The sequence below is a fragment of the Tenrec ecaudatus genome, chromosome 2 (assembly GCF_050624435.1).
Source record: "Tenrec ecaudatus isolate mTenEca1 chromosome 2, mTenEca1.hap1, whole genome shotgun sequence".
Lineage (NCBI taxonomy): Eukaryota > Metazoa > Chordata > Mammalia > Afrosoricida > Tenrecidae > Tenrec > Tenrec ecaudatus.
In genome coordinates this window covers 161,005,512-161,028,816 of record NC_134531.1, presented here as the reverse complement: position 1 = coordinate 161,028,816, position 23,305 = coordinate 161,005,512, and the positions used below count along the sequence as shown (strand labels likewise).

At 40.7% G+C, this 23,305-nt stretch overlaps 1 pseudogene; it reads left to right on the top strand.

Moving 5' to 3' along the window:
• The first annotated feature begins 17,270 nt into the window (after nucleotides 1-17,270).
• LOC142441075 (coiled-coil domain-containing protein 25 pseudogene) lies at nucleotides 17,271-17,878 on the top strand (annotated as a pseudogene).
• Nucleotides 17,879-23,305: the final 5,427 nt, after the last annotated feature.

Here is a 23,305-nt window from a genome sequence, read left to right as displayed (position 1 = left end):
CTCAATGCATGAACACTTTGTTCTATTAACCTGGCATTCCATGATGCTCACCTTCCCCAAAAAATCACTGAAGACAAAGTGGGTGCATAGCAAATGTGGTGAATAAAGCTGACGGAGCCCAGCCATCAAAAGATATAACATCTGGGGTCTTAAAGGTTTGAGGATAAACAAGAGGTCATCTAGCTGAGAAGCAACAAAGCTTACATGGAAGAAGCACACCAGCCTCTGTGAGCATGAGGTATCAAAGAGATCAGACATCAGGCATCATAGAACAAAAGATCATGTCATTGTGAATGAGGGGGAGTGTGGAGTGGGGACTCAAAGTCCATCTGTAGGCAACTGGACATTCCCTTACAGAAGGGTCGTGGGGAGGAGATGAGTCAGTCAGGGTACAGTGCAGCAATGATGAAACATACAACTTTCCTCTAGTTCTTTAATGCTTCTTCCCCTTCCCCCCTCCCCACTATCATGATCCCAACATTACCTTAAAAATCTGGCTAGACCAGAGGATGTACACTGGTACATACAGGAACTGGAAACACAGGGAATCCAGAACAGATGATCCCTTCAGGGCCAGTGGTAAGAGTGATGATACTGGGAGTGTGGAGGGAAGGTGGAGTAGAAAGGGGGACCAATTACAAGGATCTACCCTCCTAGAGGAGGGACAACAGAAAAGTGGCTGAAGGGAGACATCAGACAGTGTAAGATATGACAAATAATAATAATAATTTATAAATTATCAGGGGGTTGTGCAAGAAGGAGGTGGGGAGAAAGGGATAAAAATGAGGAGTTGATACCAAGGGCTCAAATAGAAGCAGATGCTTTGAGGATGATGAGGGCAACAAGTGCACAAATGTGCTTAACACAATGGATGGATGGATGGATGGATGGATGGATGGATGGATGGATGGATGGATGGATGGATGGATTGTGATCAGAGGTGTACAAACCCTCATTGAAATGATTTTTTTTTAAAGCTAAAAGCACACAACTATGGGAAGGTGTGGGAGGGAGGCGATAAAAGAGGAGCTTATACCATGGGCTCAAGTAGAAAATGTTCTGAAGTAAAAATGATATCATATATGCAAATATGCTTGATACAATTGATGTATGGAAGTTAATATAGCTGTAAGAGCCCCCAATAAAATGATTTAATTTTTAAAAAGAAGAAAAGTATGCATCAGGTTTGTATAATTTCACATACTTATTGAACCTGTGTGCTAAGTAAACAATCTGAGAAGCTGGCCTCTATGAGGAAGAGCCTGGCATCAACATTGGAGGGAGGTTCATTAACAAGCTGTGATATGCAGAAGACACAGCTAGCTTGCTGAAAATGAGCAAGTCCTGAAGCACTACTGATGAAGGTCAAAGACGACAGCTTTCGGTATGGATTGCAACTCTATCAAATATGCAAATCCTCACAAGCAGACCAATACACAACATCATGGTGAACAGAGAAAAGATTGAAGTTGTCAAGGATTCTGTCTTGCTTTGATCCACAATCAATGTTCCTGGAAGCAGTAGTCAAGAGATCAAAAGACATATTGTGTTGGACAAATCTGCAGCACAAAACCACTTTAAAGTGTGTAAGAACAAGGAGGCCACTTTGAGGACTCAGGTGCACCTGACCCACCTCATGATGTTTTCAGTGGTCTCATATGCATGTGAAAGTTGGGCACGAGGAATGACAGTGGAAGAAAAACTAATGTATTGGAATTATGATGCTGGCAAACAATAAAGAAGTACCAGGGACTGCCAGAGCAATAAACACACCTGGCTTGGAAAAAGTACAACCAAAATGCTCCTAGAAGTGAGGACGGCAAGAATCGTTATTCTTGTGTACTTTGGACATACGATCAAGGGAAACCAACCCCTAGAAAAGCACATCATGCTTAGTACAGTAGAAGATCGGTGAAAAAGAAGACCATCAAGGAGATGGATTGGCACAGTGGCTTCCACCAAGGACTTAACCATAACAATAATTTCAAGGATCAAGCAGTGTTTTTTGCTGCTGGGACAGGGGGACTATGAGTTAGAACGGACTAGACAGCATCTAACACCAACAACATATGTGAATTCAATTGGTTGGGGAAGAAATGTATGTATATTTATCTATAGTGCTACTAAGATTCCAGTTCATACATGAACAGATTCATTCCAAACAAGACATGTTTAACCATTTCTCTATCAGCAGGTGACTATAAACCAGTTTGTTCAGTAATATCCCTTAGTTTGTACCTTCCAAAAAAGTTCCCATAAACACAATAGCTCCCAAATAGGATCTGCCAGGCCAGTTAAATTGAAGGCTGAGAAGCCAATGGTGAGTGTTGTTTAGTAATCCACAAAATTTTAACTTTGGTAGATTTTTCCCAAAAGAATAAGGACAATCGTAGGGGCTAATTAGAAAAGAGGAGGGTTTTGTTTTGCTTTGCTTTGTTCTATTCTATTCTACTTTTAATTAAGAAGTGCCTTGATGAGAAAAGGCCAGGAAAATTGCACCAAGGAATTCTTCTCATCATAAAAATACATGTTCTCATCTTTCAATGTTAACTAAGGCTCACTTCATCCACCATACAACCTTACTCTTGCCCCTTCAGACTTCAAAAATTCACAATTCAAAGAACAGCTAAAAGGATCCCAATTTAAGTCCCGCAAGGAGACCAAAATGGAAGTTTTAATGTGGTGTAAGTCAAAGAGCAGAAAATTATTTGGGAAAAGATTTGAGGAATGGAACTACTGCCTCCAGGAATGTGTACACCTAGATGGGGATTATGTCGAGGCACAACAGATTGATATTTTGATAAACTTGCTTTATAAAGATTTCTATGATTTTGTGTAGGAATGCTCTTTGACTTGTTCTCATGTATGTATATATGTGTACCAATTCCAAAAGTTGGTTCAAGTCCATTCCCCATGATGAACATATATATATATATATATATATATATATATATATATATATATATATATATATATTCCTTTAATAAAATCCTAAGCACATATATTCATCAAGCTCTCTATGAATTCTTTATAGCTTTCTTGTCCCTCTTTAGAGTACCAATTTTGTACTCTATAATCCCATTTGTTATTAGTTCAATTCTCATATGTCAGAAATCTCCCCCATATAAATGGTAAGTTCCTTACCTATGATACCTAACGCCATAAATTGTTCAAAGAAGGGCTAAGAAACCCCTGCCCAGCTCGCCACCCAGCACACACACATTTATGTTCCGTTTCTACTGGGAGGATGAGTAGCCTCAAAGAATTCTCATTCTCACATAAAGTTTCGAAAAAGAACTATGTGAAATTGTATCTGTGGTGATGAGAAAGTGGACATTGACTGGGGATACAAGGGTGACACAACCAGAGTAATGTAGCTGTTATCTTGAAGTTATTTATATGCCAGCAGGGGGGAAGCAGATGCAACATGGCCAAAAGGGCTTTATATCATCTAGCAACTACAAAAGCTGCCAAAAATTGAAAAAGAATGTGCCTATTTATACTCCTTGGGTGCAACTAAAGCTTCAAGAGATTATTTTTCTTGCTTCAAAGGTTTAGGGAGATGGCTTTGGGCATCTATCCAGTCAATTCACGTAACATTATATTTAGAGTTTCTGTACTACCCATAGTTTGGTGAGCTACATCTGGGCTCTTAAAAGTTTGGGAGCAACCACCAAAGGTAGAATTGGTCTCTATGGACCTAGAATAACAGAGGAATGAGAAAAGAAAACGGAGTACAAGTTTCATTGCCTCTGAACCTCCTCTATCATAAGACCAAAAATGAATGAGGCAAGGCAACCAGCACTGAGCATTTTGAGCAATGACTCATAGAAGGAGAGTGATCATATGTGCAGCAGCTCATGTGACTCTTCTAGCCAAAGTCTCGAACTCCCAGCAACCAGCCTTTTCTTGTATGGCATATTAAAAAGGTAAGGAAAGATACTAATAGGATTTACCTCTGAGTAATTGTAAACAAGATTCCATGGGATGCCATCCTGCTGCACATAAAATTGGCCCTCTGAGAAGCAGGAGGAGGAAGGATCTCATTACCAGCAAGAGCACAGTGCATCCTCTGGACCACAGATCACTGCTCAGTGAACTACTGCTTCTATGAATGCATTTTTTTGAAAGTACAAGACTAAAACAGGTATGGTACCTAGAGAACTTGTCTGTAGTCACCTACAGATAGCAGAGACATGTTTAAACATAGTTTGTTTGGAATGAACCTGCCCCAGAATGAACCTGGACCCAGAAGACAGCTATGACAGCAGAAGAGCAGCAGCAGAATTATGAGCCACAGCATGGAACAGAGGAATGGACTTCCCAACCCACTGAGCAAGTAAAGCTTAGTTCTTTTGCTCAAGAGGCTGCCTGGTGGAAAAGGGAGCCTCTGGTAACTTGCTGACCTGCAGAAGTGGAGCTGAGTGCCTTTGGGCTAAGATTTACTAACATGGGATGCCTCTGGGCTCTTGATTCAGGGATATGAGTTTGATAACCCACCCAGCTTGAGCTTCATCCCTTTGGGTCGAGGCTCCCAGCAGAGTGGTATGCACGTTGGGCATCTATTGGCAGCCCTGAAAGAACTTGGTAACATGTCCTGATGATTAACTTTCTCCTAAGACTTTTGTACGTACAATACAGCCCATTACAGTAATTTTCTTAAGAAGCCCTTTAATCAATTTTGCCTCAATTCTATGTAGCTATTTCAATGGAACCTAGAAATAAGTAAAGTCAAGGATACTAGTGAAGATAAATCAAAATGAAAGAAAATAACAGAACAGAACTATAAACTCATATGGAAAACAGAATTATTGGATCCACTGAAACTGTGGAAACCCCTGAATCTATTGCCCAGAAATAATCTTTAAATCCTGAACTAGAACTATTCCATGAAGCCATCATTTAAATAAAAGGTTAGCTCAATTAATAAAGAATGACTTGAGCATTGCACTCTTAAAAATAGTTCTCTACTTGGGTTTAAACAGACAATTATTTAAGACACAGATGAGAACTTTAAGGATCATAGAACCTAAATTAGTGACAATAAAAATATGCATATAGACAGTGAAAATAGTGACACAATATATGGCATATACAACCAATATCATTGAACTGCTTAGAATTGTAAGTGGGTGTATATTTTGTTCTGTATAATGCCACCAAAATTTTTTTCAAAAACAAAGGATATCATTCTGGTGTTTGAGTTGGTGCCAATCCAGAATTCCTGCCAGTTAGAAGGGGAATAAACTTCAGCAATCCCCAGTCCAGTGGTTTTCACACTACTTCTAAAATGGCCTGAGCTATGTGTGAATGTTAGGACAAAGGAGTCTCCATGTGATGAGAGCAGCAAACAGGTTTGCTAATTGAGCTAACTCCTAGTTACTGTTTCCAGCTAAGTAAGCTGCTGTTTTATCTATTTAAATATTGAGATTGTAAACATAGTCCAGTGCTTTAAGATAAAGTAAATCCGTTGATCTAATTCACCCTTCTCATATTTTGCACAATTTAGTGAAGAGGAAGATTTACCCAGGCAGGATCTCTCAGGGGTCACTAACAGAACAAAATTAGAATCTGAGGCTCAGAACCTCAAGGTTCCTATGCCCCACACATCACTCTGGTCCTGCAGATGCTGTTTACTACCCAACCCCCAAGACTGGTTTTTTAGGGGGTAGTTATTGATTCCTCAACTAGGGCCCATGGCCCTCAGACATCAGAATGATCTGGGTTCTTATTAAATCTGTTAACTCCTGGCTCTGCAACCTGCTAAAACCCATCACAGGTTTTGGATTCAGCATTTGCTATTTAAACATGCTCCCACTAAAGTTTGGGCAACATCACACCAGAATTCAAAAATTGAGCCCTTTACTACCTTATCTTGAAATCGTGTCACTGCCATGCAGTTCCCTGCCTACCTAACCCTTGCCCTCCTGGGAGAGTGGTAATTGAATATTGCCTGTTGAGTCTAATCCAAGAAAATCCTCTGTCATCAGGCTCAAGTTCCAACAGCCCATGGTAATTAGATCTAGCCTGGAGAGAGGCACAAAGGAATCATAGATTAATAAAAGAGCGATCATGACCATCAAAGAAAAGGGTAGCAATAGATTCCAACTGAGGGGCTGTGGGGGAGGTAACAATATCCATGTCAATTTCCATTGATATGGAAATAACAGCAAATAAACAGATGATCTGCACCACAATCAACCCCTGGGCTCATTTTCACTGCAGATATTGAACTTTGCCATCATCTGTTTCAACCAAAAACAAAATCAAAAACTTACTGCCATCAAGTTGATGTGGATGTAGTGACCCTTTCAGAAAGGGTAGAAGGACCTCTGTAAGTTTCTGAAACTGTAACTCTTTATGGGAGTAGAAAACCACCGATTTCTCTGGAGGAGCAGCTGGTGGCTTCAAACTGTAGACCTTTCCGTTAGCAGCCCAACACGGAACCACTATTAACCACTATGCCACCAGAGTTCCCCCTCTCCCACAGAGGTCGTCAATCTGATTTCTGTGTATTCTGTGCAACCCATTTGTTGATAAAAGATATTTGTGATAAAGAAGTCATTGGTCTTACAAAATTCTATCATGAGATCTCCAGCTTCATTTCTATCACCAGGGCCATATTTTCCAATCACTGCTCCTTCCTCTTTGCTTCCAGGTTTGCATTCCAATCACCAATAATTATCCATGCATCTTGATTGCCTATTTACTTAATTTCAAATTAAAGATGTTAAGAGAATTCTTCAATTTCTGCACCATTAACTTTAGTAGTGGTGCATAAATTTGAACAATAGTTGTAACAACTGGATGTCCTTTTATTTGGGTGGAGAGTATCCTATCACAGACAGCATTATACACCAAGATTGATCTTGAAATGACTTTTTTTTAAATCATTTTATTGGGGGCTCGTACAATTCTTATCACAATCCATACATACATCCATTGTGTCAAAACATATGTACATTTGTTGCCATCATCATACTCAAAACATTTGCCTTCTACTTGAGCCCTTAATATCTGCTGCTCGAAATGACTTTTTTGATGATGAATGTGACTCCACTCCTTTTCAATTTGTCAATCCCTGCATAGCAACCACATGACTGATTCAAACTGGTGAATATAAGTCCCTCTCAGCTCACTAATCCCTACGATATGGATCTTTATGCATTTCCACTTCATTTTTCACCATTCCTAATTTCCCTACGTTCATACTTCGTACATTCCAAGTTCCAATTATTAATAAATGTTTGCAGTATTTCTTCTCAGTTTGAGTCATTTCCCAGCAGCAAATGAAGGTTCCTAAAGCTTTACTCTCTGCACATCATTGCTTTGAAAAGATAGCTCTTCCTCAGTCACATTTTGAGTGCCTTCCAACCAGAGGGTGTCATCGTCTGGTACAGACCATCAATTGCATATCCCACCTGAATTTCAAGACCATATTTGATGCACTGAACACTAGTAACAGAAGACCCGATGAGCTGTGGGATGACATCAAGGACATCATATAGGAATAAAGTAAAAAGTTATTAAAAAGATAGCAAAGAAAGCTCATTTATAAAACAGGAAATAAAGAAAAGATCAAAGGGACTCGAACCTTCTCTTGATCATAGAGAAGCTAAGGTGAATAAAAAAAAAACCATGCTTGGTACAGTAGAGGGGCAACAAAAACAGAAGACTCTCGACAAGATGAGTTGATACAATGGCTACAACAATGGGTTCAAACATCACAAGAATTGTGACGATGGTGCAGGATCAGGCAGTGCTTCCTTCCACTGTACAGAGCGCCAATATGAGTCAGGACCTAGTTGGTGGCACCTAACAACAATAAAAAGATGGATCTGGAAGGTTGATCGGTGAATGCTAAAGGGGAAAACTCTATCCTATAGGGAACTGGCTGACATCATGGAAATTAAGACAATTAAGATGTTTCTACTGAGGATGTGGTACAAGAGGAACTATGTATATATGTAAATATATTTATATATATGGATGGGGAAATAGATCTATGTGCATATATTTATAGGTTCAGTATTAAGGTAGCAGATGGACATTGGGCTTCCACTTAAGAACTCCCTCAACACAAAAGCGCTTTGTTCTAATAATTTGGCATTCACCTTCCAGACACGTTCCTTGAAGACAAAATGGGTGCAAAAGCAAATGTGGTGAAGAAAGCTGATGGGGCCTGGCTATCAAAAGATACAGCATCTGGGGTCTTAAAAGCTTGAAGATAAAAACAAGAAGCCATCTAGCTGAGAAGCAACAGAGCCCACATGGAGGAAGCATACCAGCCTGTGTGGTCGTGAGACATCGATGGGATCAGGTATCAGGCATCAAAGATCCAAAACAAAAATCATGTCACTCTGAATGAGGCAGGGAGTGTGGAATGGAAGCCCAAAGCCAATCTGTAGCCAATTGGACATCCTCTTACAGAAAGGTCTCAAGGAGGAGACAGGCTAGTCAGGGTGCAGTATAGCACCGATGAAACATGCAGCTTTCCTCTAGTTCTTTAATGCTTCCCCACACACACTATCATAACCCTAATTCTATCTTACACATATGGCTAGAACAGAGCATGTACAGGGGTATGGATGGGAGCCAGAAACACAGGGAATCCAGGATAGATAAACCCCTAGGGACCAATATTGAGAGTAGCCATACCAGGAGAGTAAGGGAAAGGTGGGGGGAGAAAAAGGGAACCAACCAACCCATAACTTCTCACAGGAGGATGGAAAACAGAAAAGTGGGTAAAGGGAGACATCAGTCAGTGCAAGACATGAAAAAATAATAGTAATTTATAAATTATCAAGGATTCATGAGGGAGGAGAAAGATGAGGAGCTGATATGAAGGGCTCAAGTAGAACGAAAGTGTTTTGAAAATGATGAGGGCAACAAATGTACAAATGTGCTTGACACAATGGATGGATGCATGAATTATGATAAGAGTTGTATGATCCCCCAATAAAATGATTTATTTTAAAACATAAAGAAAGACAAAAAGAGGGGAAAAGGAATTATGTACAAACCATATGTATGAAGTCATTTAGCTAGAAGAACACTGTCTGAATATAATACACCTCTATATTTAATAAAATCATATAAGGGATAAAACTATCTAAATAATGTCAATTAGAAATAATAATCTAAATCCATAATATGAGATAATAGACAGAAAACCCAATTTTTTTAAACCATTTTATTGGGAGCTTGTACAATTATCACAATCCATCTATCCATCCATCGTGTCGAGCACATTTGTACATTTGTTACCATCATCATTCTCAAAACATTTGCTTTCTACTTGTTATCAGCCCTTGGTATCAGCTCCTCATTTTTTCCCTCTCTCATGAACCCTTGATGATTTATAAATTATTATTTTGCCATGTCTAACACTGTCCGGTGTCTCCCTTCACCCACTTTTCTATTGTCCATCCCCCTGGAGGGGGTTATATGTAGATCCTTGTAATCAGTTCCCCCTTTCTACCCCACCTTCCCACCACCCTCCTGGTTTCTCTACCCTTACCACTGGTCCTGAAGGGTTTATCTGTCCTGGATTCCCTGCGTTTCCAGTTCCTATCTGTACCAGTGTACATTCTCTGGTCTAGCCAGATTTGTAAGGTAGAATTGGAATCAAGATAGTGGAGGGGAAAAAAGTATTAAAGAACTAGAGGAAAGTTGTACGTTTCATCATTGCTGTACTGTGCCCTGATTGGCTTGTCGCCTCCCCGTGACCCTTCTGTAAGGGGATGTACAGTTGCCTACAGATGGACTTTGGGTCTCTACTCTGCACTCCCCTCATTTACAATGATATGATTTTTTTTCTTTGATGCTTGATATCTGATCCTATAGACACCTCATGATCAAACAGGCTGATGTGCTTCTTCCATGTGGGCTTTATTGTTTCTGAGATAGATGGCCACTTATTTATCTTCAAGCCTTTAGGACCCCAGATGCTATATCTTTTGATAGCCGGACACCATCACCTTTCTTCACCACATTTACTTATGAATTCGCTTTGTCAGAAGACCCAATTTTTCTAACAGGTCAATGGAATTAAGAGGTGAGGAAAAGTGGGTACTATGAGAAAATAAAAGAAGTTAAGAATGGTGATTACCAAAAGCAATGGGTGAATTTTGTTTTCATCCTGATTTCAGCAAAGCATCAATAATATATAACAATTTTAAATATGATGGAAATATGAATATGCACTTATTATTATATAAGAAGCTGTGGTGGTGCACTGATCTAAGAGTTTGGGGTTCAAATCCACCAGCTGCTGTGCAAGGGAAAGATGTGATGATCTTTCTCTGTAAACCTTTAAGGCCTGGGAAACTTTAGGGGCAGGTCCTCTCTTTTCTACATGGTGCTATGCATTCAAATTCACTCAATAGCAAGAGTTTTGATTTTTTTTCTTGTTGTTTACATAAAATTAAGGAATTGTGTTAATAGACATGATTAATTTAAATATCTATTAGTTAAAGCTAGTGTTTGATGTATTTGTAAAGAGCTTGATTCTGTCATTTACTTATTTAAAATGGGACAGATTAAACATTTATCAAAATGTTGGTAATTTCTAAAAGTGGAAAATGAGTTTATGAAACCATTCTCTCTACTTTGCACTTTTAAAGTCCCTCATTATAATGTTATAAACAATTACCGGTCTCAAGTACAGAATGGAGGCATTTGTGATGGTGCAATGGGTAAAGTAGTCAGTTATGAGCCAAAAAGTCAGTGGTTCAAACTCACCAACTGTTTCCTGGGAGAAAACATTTGACAATCTATGCCAATGATTACAGACTTCGAAACCCTATGAGGCAGTCCTAAGTCTGACTTATAGGGTCACTATGAGTTTGAACCAGGTTGGCAGCACACAAGTAGGAACTAAGTAAATGATTGGTGAGTGGAAGGGTGAGAGTAAAACATGAAAAAGCAAATAAAAATATAATGGATTAAACCATAAATGTCTAGAAAGAGTGCTGTTATATTGAGGAGATTGAAAACAATGTCATGGGGAAAATGTGTATAAATTGTTGAATGAAAAACTAATTTGTTCTGTAAAGTTTCACCCAGCCTACAATAAAAAGTTCAAAACCATAAAGCATGAGGACTGATGATTAACTGAGGTCTTCCTTAGCATTGCCCACAGCGTAAACATCACCTTGGACAGTCATTCTTTTATTACCTCTACACCACATTCAAGGTCCAACTTTATATTCTGTGAAATGAGGAAATGCCGTGGGGAGGTTAGAGTCTAGTAAGGGAATCAAAATTTAATATATACAATGACATGTTTTTAAAAGTAACTCTTGGGGAACATTGGTGGCATACAAGAAGCCGTGGTGGTGTTGTGGTGAGGCCTTGTCTGCTAACCACAAAGTCAGCAATTCAAACTCACCAGCCTCTCCACAGGAGAACCATATGACTCTCTATACAAGTTACAGTCTCAGACACCACAGGAGCAGTTTGACTCTCTCCTACAGGGGCTCTGTGAGTCAGAATTGACTCGTGGCATGGGAGAAAGAGATGGCACACACCAATGACTACTATGTCTTAACAACAATGCACTTATTAGCTCATTTAATCCTTATAACACCATCGAAGGAGTTGTTATATATTCTTGAATACCATAATTCAAATGCTCAATATTTCTGCCATCTTTCTTATTCATAGTACAGCTTTCACATGAATATGAAACAATCAAAAGTACTGGGGCTTCCATCAGGCAGACCTTAGTTCTTAACGTGACATCTTTGCTCTCTAAGACTCTAAAGAGGTTTGTGCAGCAGATTGATCCAATGCAATACATTATTTGATTTCTTGACTACTGTTTCCATGAGCATTGGATGTGGATCCAAGAAAAATAAAATCTTTGACAACTTCAATCTTTCACCTGGTTCTCGTAATGTTACCTACTGGTTCAATTGTGAGGATTTGTGTTGTCAATGGCAGCTAACGCATTAACTAAAAATAAGCAATAATACATTAATAATAAAATAGTACTAACATTGTTTACAGGTGCTTTCAAGTCAGTTATGACTCACAGGAATAATGTGCCAGCCCCTATGCCAGCCTGATAATCATGCCTATATTTGAAAGCGTTGTTGCAGTCACTGTGTTGATCCATCTTCCTCCAATCTATCTCCTTAATGTTTCTCCTCTATTTTGCTATTTATTTTACCAAGCATGATGTCTTTTTCGGAGGACAGGTTACTACTAATAACAAGTCCAAAGTACGGGATGTGAGGATATAACATGTCTAGTTATGAGGAATTTTATTTTCTCTATATTGAGTTGCAGTCTGTACTGAAGACCGCGATCTTTGATTTTTATCAGTAAATGACTCAGTGTCATCTGTATATCATACCATGTTAGTGGGCCTCCCTGATGGTAAATTCTTTTTCAAACAGTCCAGTTTCTCAAATTATTTGCTCATCCTATATATTAAATATGTACTATGAAACAACACAACCTTGATGCACACCTTTCCTGATTTTAAACCATGGACTATGCCCTTGATCCATTTGAATGACTGTCTCTTGCCTACATATAGGTTCCACATGAGTACAATTAAATAATCTAGAATTCCAATTCTTCACATGTTATCCATAGTCTGTAATGATTCACACCATCAAATGCTTGTGCGTAGTCAATAAAATACAGGTAACCATCTTGCTGGCATTCTCTGCTTTCCGCCAAGATCTATCGGACATTAGCAATGATATCACTCATTCCACTTCTACTTGTGAATTCTTCTAGAATGTTTGACCTTTCTCTGATGATGTACTACTGCAATAATTTTTTAATTATCTTCAACAAAATCTTACATGTGTGTAATTAATAATGTTCAGTAATTTGAAACTTCTGCTAAATTGCCTTGGGAATGTACACAAATATGGATCTCTCCCACTCAGTCGTCATGTAACTGTCTTTCAAATTATTTGGCATAGAAGAGTGAACATTTTTATGTTTGTTAAATATGTTTGTGAAAATTTCTCATTTGATGTTCCATCATTAGAGGCACTGGTGAATTGGTCAGTCCAAGAATTGGTGGAGTAGCAATTGATAAAATATCATAATATCATGATGTGTACCTTACACCATTAATTTTAACTAACAGAATAGGATAACATAAGTAGTATTCAGTACTACTTTCTGACCTCCCGTGTATAAAATCTCCATAAAGTCAAGGAACTTCACCTGTAAGTTGCAAATTCTTACCACGTAAAGGTCTGGCAAATGGAGAAAATGCATTTGGGAAGATAGGATCAGTTCTTGAATAGGAGTCAGTTTAACATTGGAAAAATCCACATGCCTTGTTTAACATCCCTTGTTAAACTCTGACCAACTGGTAGGTATGGCAGACTAATGGGGCCTTTTATATGAGTCCAGCTGTCTTTACCTCTGGAAGAGGAAGAGAGTTGCCAGCATTTTAAAAGCTCAAACATCTGGAGTTACTCAACTCAAGAGAATCTTTGCTTATCCCCAGCTATCCTTCAAGCTCCAGCTCAATTCCCACTAGCAGGGTCTACTTGAAGCATTGAAGTCTCAAAGTCAGTAGGGATGGACTCCAGTACTGATTCTGCCAATTACCAGCTTTGGGGGCTTTCTTAGAACCTCTGGGCCTCAGGCAGATCTGTAAAGTGGGATGCAAATTATTCCTGATGCAAAAAAGAGATAATGAGGCTCAAGGCAACATGCTTAACACCTTGCAAGTGATGAATGACTATTATCATCCGTTAGACCATTGTTATTTTATGTCGTGAGATTTTGCACCCCATTGAGAATATTCCTTCTACGGAGCATGCTCCCCTTCAGCTCCCTGAGCAGTGGACCTCAGTCATGAAGAACTGGATCTTAGTCAGGGAGTGCTGTGTAACAGAAATGCCACAGTGGAAGCTTCAACAAACAGAAATTTTTCTCAGTGTTTAGAAGGCAAGAAGTCTGAATTCAAAGGAAGAAAAGGCTTTCTCTGTGTCAGCTCTTGAAAAAGGTCCTGTCTCTTCAACTTCTGCTTCCCTGTTCCTTGGAGATTTCCTTGTCTCTCAGCATCTCTCTCACCCCATCTCTGCTTGGTAGTTTATTTGTTTTATCTCTTTCATGTCTCAAAAACAGATTGACTCAAAATACATCCTGTGCCAATTATCTCTTGTTAAAATAATGGACAACCCATTCCCCAAATGTACTAGAATCACAAGCAAGGAGACTAGGTTTTACCACACACATTTTTAGGTGGCAAAATTCAATCCATAGCAAACCATTACCTGACTCAGTGAATAAGCATTTACTAAGGTTTTACATGCTACCTTGTGATGTTTCTCCCATAGGTTCTATTGTAAATGTTCTATATGCTCCTCAACTAATATAGAAGGCAGGGGGTTAATATTCATTTCTGTATCTCCCAGAGAATGCAGCATGAGATTAGATGCTCAACATATCTGCTGAAATACCACGATAAAAGCCCAGTATGGACATTGTCTTTAGGTACACCATCAGCATGACTAGGACCCCAGATTTATCTACAGCACAGCCTCTAATTCAATTCATCCCTACAAGACACACTATACAAAACCTAACCACAAATCTAAGGAAGGGAATTCAAGTCCAAGTCCCCAGGAGTTATTTGCCCAGCTCTATGCAACACCCAGCTCTGCTCTGACTACTTCCTTCCTGGTGATTGAAGATGTCTCTGTAGGGACAGAGGGGATAGGGCAGCAGCAATAATGCCTGTATGGGGATGCATGCCGCTGGCTGACCTACTGGAGAGCTGCAGACTGGTCAAGAAGTCCAACTCGGCTCCCCTAGGTCATGCACCAAAGTGGCTAGCCACAACAATTCATCATGTTTAAAAAGTCACCCAGGGGAGGAACCCTGAGAGGTGGGGGATTTCAACAGCAGGTTCTCAGGGAAATTCAGGGCTTATGATTAGTATATTTTGTCTTCACAAAGCCTAAGAGGATATAAGAAACATTCAATCTGCAAAATGCTACAAGTGTCATCCAAAGAGGAATGCCCCTTCTGAACTGAAAAGTCAAAGCAATCTAATATGTGCCTTGCACCACTTTCTCATACAAAGCATTTTCCCTTCTCAACACCCATCCTAATGATTCACACTCCATTCTCTGTGAGCCAAACGGAGCAGGGATTTGAGACCCAGGTGCACCTGTCACAACATGGCCTTGGGCAAGTCACTTTCATTCTCTTGATTTCCACCTCCTCATCACTACAAAGAAAAGGATGAGCTAGATCAGAGAGTACTCATATAAATGATGGGGGAGTGCCATTTCATGCATGCAGTATCTAATGGGTGGGCAGATGGCAATGATGCTAAGCTGCTTATTCTGTCACCCTGACTAAACTCGATAAGGTCATTAAAAAAGTGCACCAACGCAAAATTCTCAGGGTTACATGTCTGTGGCCCACACTAAAGAGCCACCTGGAACCTTTTAAAGATTATGACATTATCTTTCTCCTCCTTTCAATGATATGTGCAATCCTTCCCACCCCATCCACCACACCCAGCACCTGCTCATAGGCACCCTACAAAAGGGTGTGCAACCGGATGAGAGAATTCTAAACAATTCTCCTCTTGCAAAGGGACAACATAGAAAGAATAGAAAGAGGGAGAGGGATGGGAAGGATAAAAGAAAGGAAAAGGGAGAGGCAGACAATAAGAGAGAAAGCTTTTCTATTTAAACAAGAAATGTCTTTCAAAGTCACTACAAGACGAATCAAGTCGATAAAATAACTCTCTCTAAATGAGTCTGTAAATGAGGAGGCCATCCAGGACTCAAACCCACGTCTGTTTTAATGCACATCTTTTGTTCACTTTCCTCTTGCATGGTTAGGGAACCAACACAGGGCCAGAGACAGCCCTGCTCTGACTAAGGGACAAAGTAATACAGTGGGAAAGGTAGCATGATGGCGAGTGTTGGTGCAGGATATGATTAATATAATTGACACGGCTAAAATACACACCTAAAATGCTGAATTGATAAGTAGGTCATGTGTATTTTAACAACAGTAAAAGGGGGCGGGGAAGCCACCCATATACCAACTCTAGAAAAAAGGATGCACGCAAATAGTTCAGTACTCCAAAGCTAGATTGTCTTTCCCTAGTCATCTTATTTGTGTCTGGCAACACGAAACGTTTCATCTCGTGATATTTGCCTGTACCCCTCTTTTAATATTTAATTATGTCCTCTCAAAATATATACTGAAATCTAAACTATTTTACTAAATAACCTATGGATCTATTATAATGTTCCTAGGGAGTAAATAGAACTCAAGAAAAAATTAAATCCTCAAATCACAATCTTGAAGAATTCTATGGCTCAAAGATTGAACGATGCAGGAAACATTAAGAGAAGATGGAAGGAATACAGAGTCATTGCACCTAAAAGACTTGTCAACAGCCCATACTTTCAGGAGGTTACATGGGAGCAATGGGCTAAAGAAGGAAATTCAAGCCGTACTGAATGCATTAGGAAAAAACAAAGCTCCAGGAATTGATGAAGTACCAACTGAAATGTTTCAACAAGCTTATGAAGCACTGGAAGCACTCACTCATCCATCCCAAGAAATTTGGAAGACAGTTACTTGGCCAGCTGATTGTAAGAGATTCATATTTGAGACCATTCCAAAGAAAGGTGACCCAACAGAATGCTCAGACTACAGAACAATATCACTGATGTGGTACACAAGTAGAATTTTGCTGAAGATCATCCAACAATTGCAGCAATACATTTTAAGGGAACTTCCAGAGGTTCAGGCCGGATTCAGAAGGGGATGTAGAACAGGGGTATCGTTACTGATGTCAGATAGATCTTGGCTGAAAGCAGAGAACACCTGAAAGATATGTACTTGTGTTTTATTGACTATGCAAAGATATTCAACTCAGTGGATCATACTGAACTGTGGGCAATCTTGAGAGAATAGGCATTCCAGAACACTTGATTGTGCTCATGAGGAACTTGTGCATGGCTCATGAGGCAGTTGTGGGAACAGAACAGGACACACTGCATGATTTATAATCAGGTGTGTATCAGGGTTGTATCCTCTCATCATGTTTGTTCAATCTGGGTGCTGTGCAAATAATCTGAGAGGCTGGCCTATATGAAGAAGAATGTAGCATCAAAACTGAAGGAAGGCTTATTAAAAAACACTGTATGCAGATGACACAGCCTTGCTTGTTGAGAGTGAGGAGGTCATGAAGCAGATGCGCATAAAGACCAATGATCGGCCCCTCTGTGAGTCGCCGCGACACCAGCATGGCCATGGTGTTCTACTTCAACAGCGGCAGCGCTCATCTACTTATACTAATTACATGGGAAAGGATAAATATGAAAACGAAGATCTAATAAAGTATGGCTGGCCAGAAGATATTTGGTTTCATGCGGACAGACTGTCTTCGGCTCGCATCTATCTTGGATTACAGAAGGGCGAGAGCATAGAAGACATTCCAAAGGAAGTGCTGACGGACTGCGCGCACCTTGCGAAGGCCAATAGCATCCAAGGCTGTGAGATGAGCAACGTGAGTGTGCGCTATACACCGTGGTCTAACCTGAAGAAAACATCCGACCTGGATGTGGGACAGATAGGCTTTCACAGGAAAAGGAGGTAAAAATTGTGACAGTGAAGAAAGTGAATGAAATACTGAACCAATTAGAAAAGACCAAACTGGAAAGGTTCCCAGACCTAGCTGCAGAGAACGAGTGCAGAGACCGAGAAGAAAGGATTGGAAAAAAGGCCCAGATTCAGGAAAGAAACAGAAGAAATGAAGAAGAAGAGAGAAATGGATGAACTTCGGAGCTACTCATCACTAAAGAAAGCTAAGAATACGTCTTCAAATCAGGACGGCAATGATTCAGATGAGTTCATGTGAACGGAGCAGAGGAGCTTGGGAAGATATGAATCAGGCACCCTTGCAGCCATCCGGACATCTGCTGTGCGCTGAACTCCAAAAGGCAAACAACCAAACTTCTGCTTGCATTCTACGCAAATACTGATTTTGTAGATTTAAAAAATTATCTTTTTCACTGACAGAAAAGGAATATATATATATAATAGTTGAACTTCAAAAAGACATAAAACTTTAGGAAAGTAAAAACATTTTTGCCAGAACATGTATCTCCAGAAAGTTGGCTGCCCTTGTGTTTTTGTTTATTTTTTTAAGTTAGACTAACTTTTTTAAGTTAGTCTCCCTTGAAAGATGACTCTTAACAAGTTTTTTTATATCCTTCCCTCTGTTGAGAAGATTGTGTTGGTGGGTGATATATGTGAATGTTCTCTCACCCTGATTAGGAAAAATAAAAAAGCACTGAGGCCTCTGGGCCTGAACTGGTGGCATCTTCTGAAGGTCACTGGCTTCAGTGCTTCTATTCCATTGTGCTGTCTCACTCTGCCTGCCAGCACAGTGGTCCTCAGACTCGCAGCTCCTCCGAGCTTCCTTTGAGCGAGCGCCTCCCTCTTAAAGCAGCTCAGAGATAGTTGCTGTGATCAAGGTTGAGCCTCGAGGAGGTGAATCATCTGGAGGTGTAGATGACATGAATTGTGTCCTGGGCTGTGGCGTGAATAAAAGCTTACCTTATAACCAGCTATTTACCCCCCAAAGAATCGTATTTCACCAGCCTTCCCAATAACCTATTTACCTTGAAACAACGTTTGAGTTGCAACCTGAGAGGCCAGCTTTCTTCATTGCAGATTTAGTGATTTAAGATATAACATGACTACTGATGTCGCCTGCTTCCCACTGCGATGCTGAATAGCAGGTGCATTTTTGTGGTGGCCTGAAGGGAAACCTGCACTGACTGGGAAAGAGCAAGAGAAGGCCCGCAGCGGAAGGACCTTGGGCCTCTACTCAAGCACTCGCTCAATGCATGAATACTTTCTTTTATTAAATTGGAACTCTATGATGCTCACTCTCCCGACACAACTGCTGAAGCCAAAGTGGGTGAACAAGTAAATGTGGTGAAGAAAGCTGATGGTGCCCGGCTATCAAAAGAGATAGTGACTGGGGTCTTAAAGGCTTGAGGATAAACAAGCGGCCATCTAGCTCAGAAGCAACAAAGCCCACATGGAAGAACACACCAGCCTGTGTGATCGAGTGGTCCCAAAGGGATCAGTTATCAGGCATTAAAGAACAAAAACTCATATCATTGACTGCACACCTCCATGATAGGAGCGCTGAAGACAAATGGGTGCATAAGCAAATGTGGCGAAGAAAGCTGATGGTGCCCGGATATCAAAAGAGATAGTGTCTGGGGTCTTAAAAGCTTGAAGGTGAACAAGCGGCCATCTAGCTCAGAAGCAAAAAAGCCCACATGGAAGAAGCACACCAGCCAGTGCGATCACGAGGTGCCAAAGGGACCAGGTATAAGGCATCATGAAAAAAAATAGATGTATATATATTTATATGTATATATGTGTGTGTATGTATGTGTGTGTGTGTGTGTGTGTGTGTGTGTGTATATATATATATATACCATATTGAATGAAGGGGGAAGTTCAGAGTGGAGACCCAAGGCCCAAGTGTCAGCCACTGGAGATCCCCTCATAGAGGGGTTTAGGAGAGGAGATGGGTCAGTCAGGGTGCGAGGTAGTACCGATGAAGAACACAGCTTTCCCCCAGATCCTGGATGCTTCCTCCCCCCAACTGCCATGATCCGAATTCTACCTTGCAGGACTGGATAGAGCAGAGGTTGTACACTGGTGCATATGGGGGCTGGAGGCACAGGGAATCCAGGGTGGATGATACCTTCAGGACCAAGGGTGTGAGGGGCGATGCTGGGAGAGTGGATGGTGAGTGGGTTTGAAAGGGGGAACTGATTGCAAGGATCCACATGTGACCTCCTCCCAGGGAGATGGACGGCAGAGAAGGGGAGAAGGGAGACTCTGGATAGGCCAAGATATGACAAAATAACAATGTATAAATTACCAAGGGCACATGAGGGAGGGGGGAGCGGGGAGGGGGGGTGGGGAAAGAGGACCTGATGCAAAGGGCTTAAGTGGAGAACAAATACTTTGAGAATGATTGGGGCAGGGAATGTGTGGATGTGCTTTATACAATTGATGTATGTATAGGTATGGATTGTGGTAAGAGTTGTATGAGCCCCTAATAAAATGTAAAAAAAGAAAAGAGAAAAAAAAGAAAAATGATTAGGGCAAAGAATGTACAGATGTGCTTTATACAATGGATGTATGTATATGTATGGACTGTGATAAGAGTTGTATGAGCCCCTAATAAATTTTTTTTTTAAAGAGAGAGAGAAGGCCCGCAGAGTTGGAGGGACAGGAATTCATAGCCCTGCAGACCCCACCCAGAATTCCACGGGCAACACCGGTATTCTGAGCTGGATTCTCATGCGGCCCGAAGGAGAAAAGCTCTCCTTGTATGAGAAATGCTCTACCTGTGGCAGCACTTTGGAACTGTGAATAAACCCAGAAGACTGGTCTTTGAATATAGCTTAAGTTGTTGGATTGAACTGGAAATTTCCTTTAAGACATTACTCTGTGGTCAACTTTTGAGGAGGTACAGAAGACAACTCTAGAGATTAGTAGTGAGTGTGTGTGTGCGCGTGCATGTGTGCGTATGTGTGCATAATTTGGGTTGGTGCTCTGCACTAAAAATAAAGTATAACTTTTTACTTTGAAAAAAAAGAGCAACGATCATAGCCTTCAATTTGGATCACAACTCAATGTAAAGAAAATAAAAATTCTTACAAGTGGACCAATAGGTAACATCATAATAAATGGAGAAAACATTGAAGTTATGAATGATTCTGTCTTGCTTGGATCCAAAATCAATGAATGCTCATGGAAGCAACAGTCAAGAGATAAAAGGATGAATTGCATTTGGATGGATCTGCAGCACAAGAACTCTTAAAGTATTTAGAAGCAAGGATGTTACTTTGAGGACTGAGGTAGGCCTGACCCAAGCCAGGGTATTTTCAATAGCCTCATATGCACTTGAAAGTTGAACACTAAATAATGATGTCAAGAAGAATTGATACATTTGGATGATGGTGCTGGAGAAGAATATTGAAAGGACCATGGGCTGCTAAAGGACAAACCAATCTGTCTTGGAAGACGTATGGCCAGAATGCTCTTTGGAAACAAGGAAGGCAAGATTTCATCTTATGTACTTTGTACATATTGTCGGGAGAGACCAGTCCCTGGAGAAGGACATCATGCTCGGTAAAGTGGAGGGGTAGCAAAAAAGTGGAAGGTCGTCAATGAGATGGATTGGTAATGTGGCTGCAATGATTGGGCTCAGACACAGGAACAATTGCAAGGATGATGCAGGACCATGCAGTGTTTTATTCTGTTGTGCAGGATGTCGCTATGGGTCAGAACTGACTCCGAATAAATAGTCCTGCAGGGAATAAATATTCTTGTAGGTTGAGAAGACCACTCAGTGTTGGGTATATCCTTCTACTTTCAAAGAGATCAGAAAGGACGCTGCACAATCAGGAGAACATAGATGTCGTGTGAAGATTGCCAGGAGTACCAACTGGAGAAGCTGAAAGACACGGATCTTCCCCGCAGCCAGTGGAGAGTCTACCCAGAATTTGGACTGCTTAAGAAACTAAATGCCTGCTCTTTAAAGATACCTATCTGTGATGTTTCTATAACAACACTACTAGGAGCTAAGCCACCTTCCCTTTGCCTAGAATTTCTCTGTCCTGAAGTAAACACACCCATCTACTGAAATCCCAGTAACCAATTACAGACTGTCCTCTCCAAGGAGCTTTGACTGGGTCAGCCCTCTCTGCTCCCACTTGATATGCCCTCTGTGCAGCCTGCACGACCAGTAATGATAATACTACCCAGAAGGTGGCTATAATAATTTTTACTGTGTTCTTACCCTAGGTCCAGCTCTATACTCAGTGCTTAATACATGTAAACGTACTTAATTTTCACAAAAGCCCTAGGAGATGCTTGGGTATCTCCTTTTCTCCTATGACAGAAAGTTGAGTTAAGTATCAATGTCAAAAGCTAAGGTGAAGTTGCTGCAGGATTCAAATCCAGTCTGCTCCAGCCATGTTCTGTCCTACATTCTTAACCAAGCCTGCTACTGCTCATATTCCCAGGCAAGGTTGCAAGCAGCCTGTTCATTTTCCATCTCATGTAAGTGACCCTCAGATGTAAAAAGGGAATAGTCTTTAAAGGAGGAAGCAAATCTACCCATTGGTTAAGTTTGCCCAGCAACATCACCTCAGTTGAAGTTTGGACTCTAGGTCTAGCAGACTCCCAGAGGATAGGGCCTATAACTTCATACTAAACCCTCACAATGATGGCTCAAGCAGGCCCAAAGAACTGCAGTTAGAAGGCCTGGCCACGAGGGACCAGAGTAGTCATGAAGTTGAAGGCCGTAACCAGTAAATAAGCAGAGAAAGGGCATCAGAAGGCCTGGGGAAAACACGCTAATGACTCTCTTCACTTTCTGGAAGTCATGAGTGTGCATGCTGAGAATACAGGATGAAGGTGTGTCTTTCTCGGTGGCAGGGGGAGGGGTGTGAGATATCGATAGGTCCTGGGATGGCACGAATGATTTTTACTCAACCACTAATCTAAAGATGGAAAATCAGAACACACCCATTGATGCTGCAAGAGAAAGGTCTGGTGATCTTTCATAAAGATTATAACCAAGAAACCCCTACAGAGCAATTCTCCTCTGTAACACATGAGCTGGAATTGACTTAACGTAAATAGGTTTGCTTTAGTGTTTCATTTCACAGGATATGGAAAGGCCAGTGATGCCATCATTCCTTTTGCAGAGAAAATGAAACAGAGAAAGGTCTTGACCGAAATAATATAAACATTAGCACGGAGAACTCGGGATCTTCCCTAGAGGTTCTTTATCAGAAATACCCTGTGCCTCACTGAGCAGCTCCAGAGGGGGCCAAGCTCACTAGACAGAAGGCCTGGGGAATCCCAGCCATCTGGCCTCTGCCCAGCATGTCCCCAGTCTCTGCAGGCAAACGCACCACGTGCAGGAGGTTTGGGCGGCACCATCTGCACAGAGCCATAATGACAGGGCTATGATTGCTTAGTGCCTTAGCCAAGCTATTTGCCTGTCTCAGAGAGAGAACAACGTTGACCTTAACCTAACATAGGGTTTTAGCCCTTGCATGGCTTATATATATTACCTTCATCTTCTTATATCTCCTATATAACAAACAGGCTTGTTGTTGTTGTTTTTAACATTGTCATCTTTTAGGTGAAAGTTTACTCAGAAACTTAATTTCCCATTCAGCAATTAATATATAGTCATTTTGTGACATCAGGTGTTCTCCCTACTGTCAGCCTC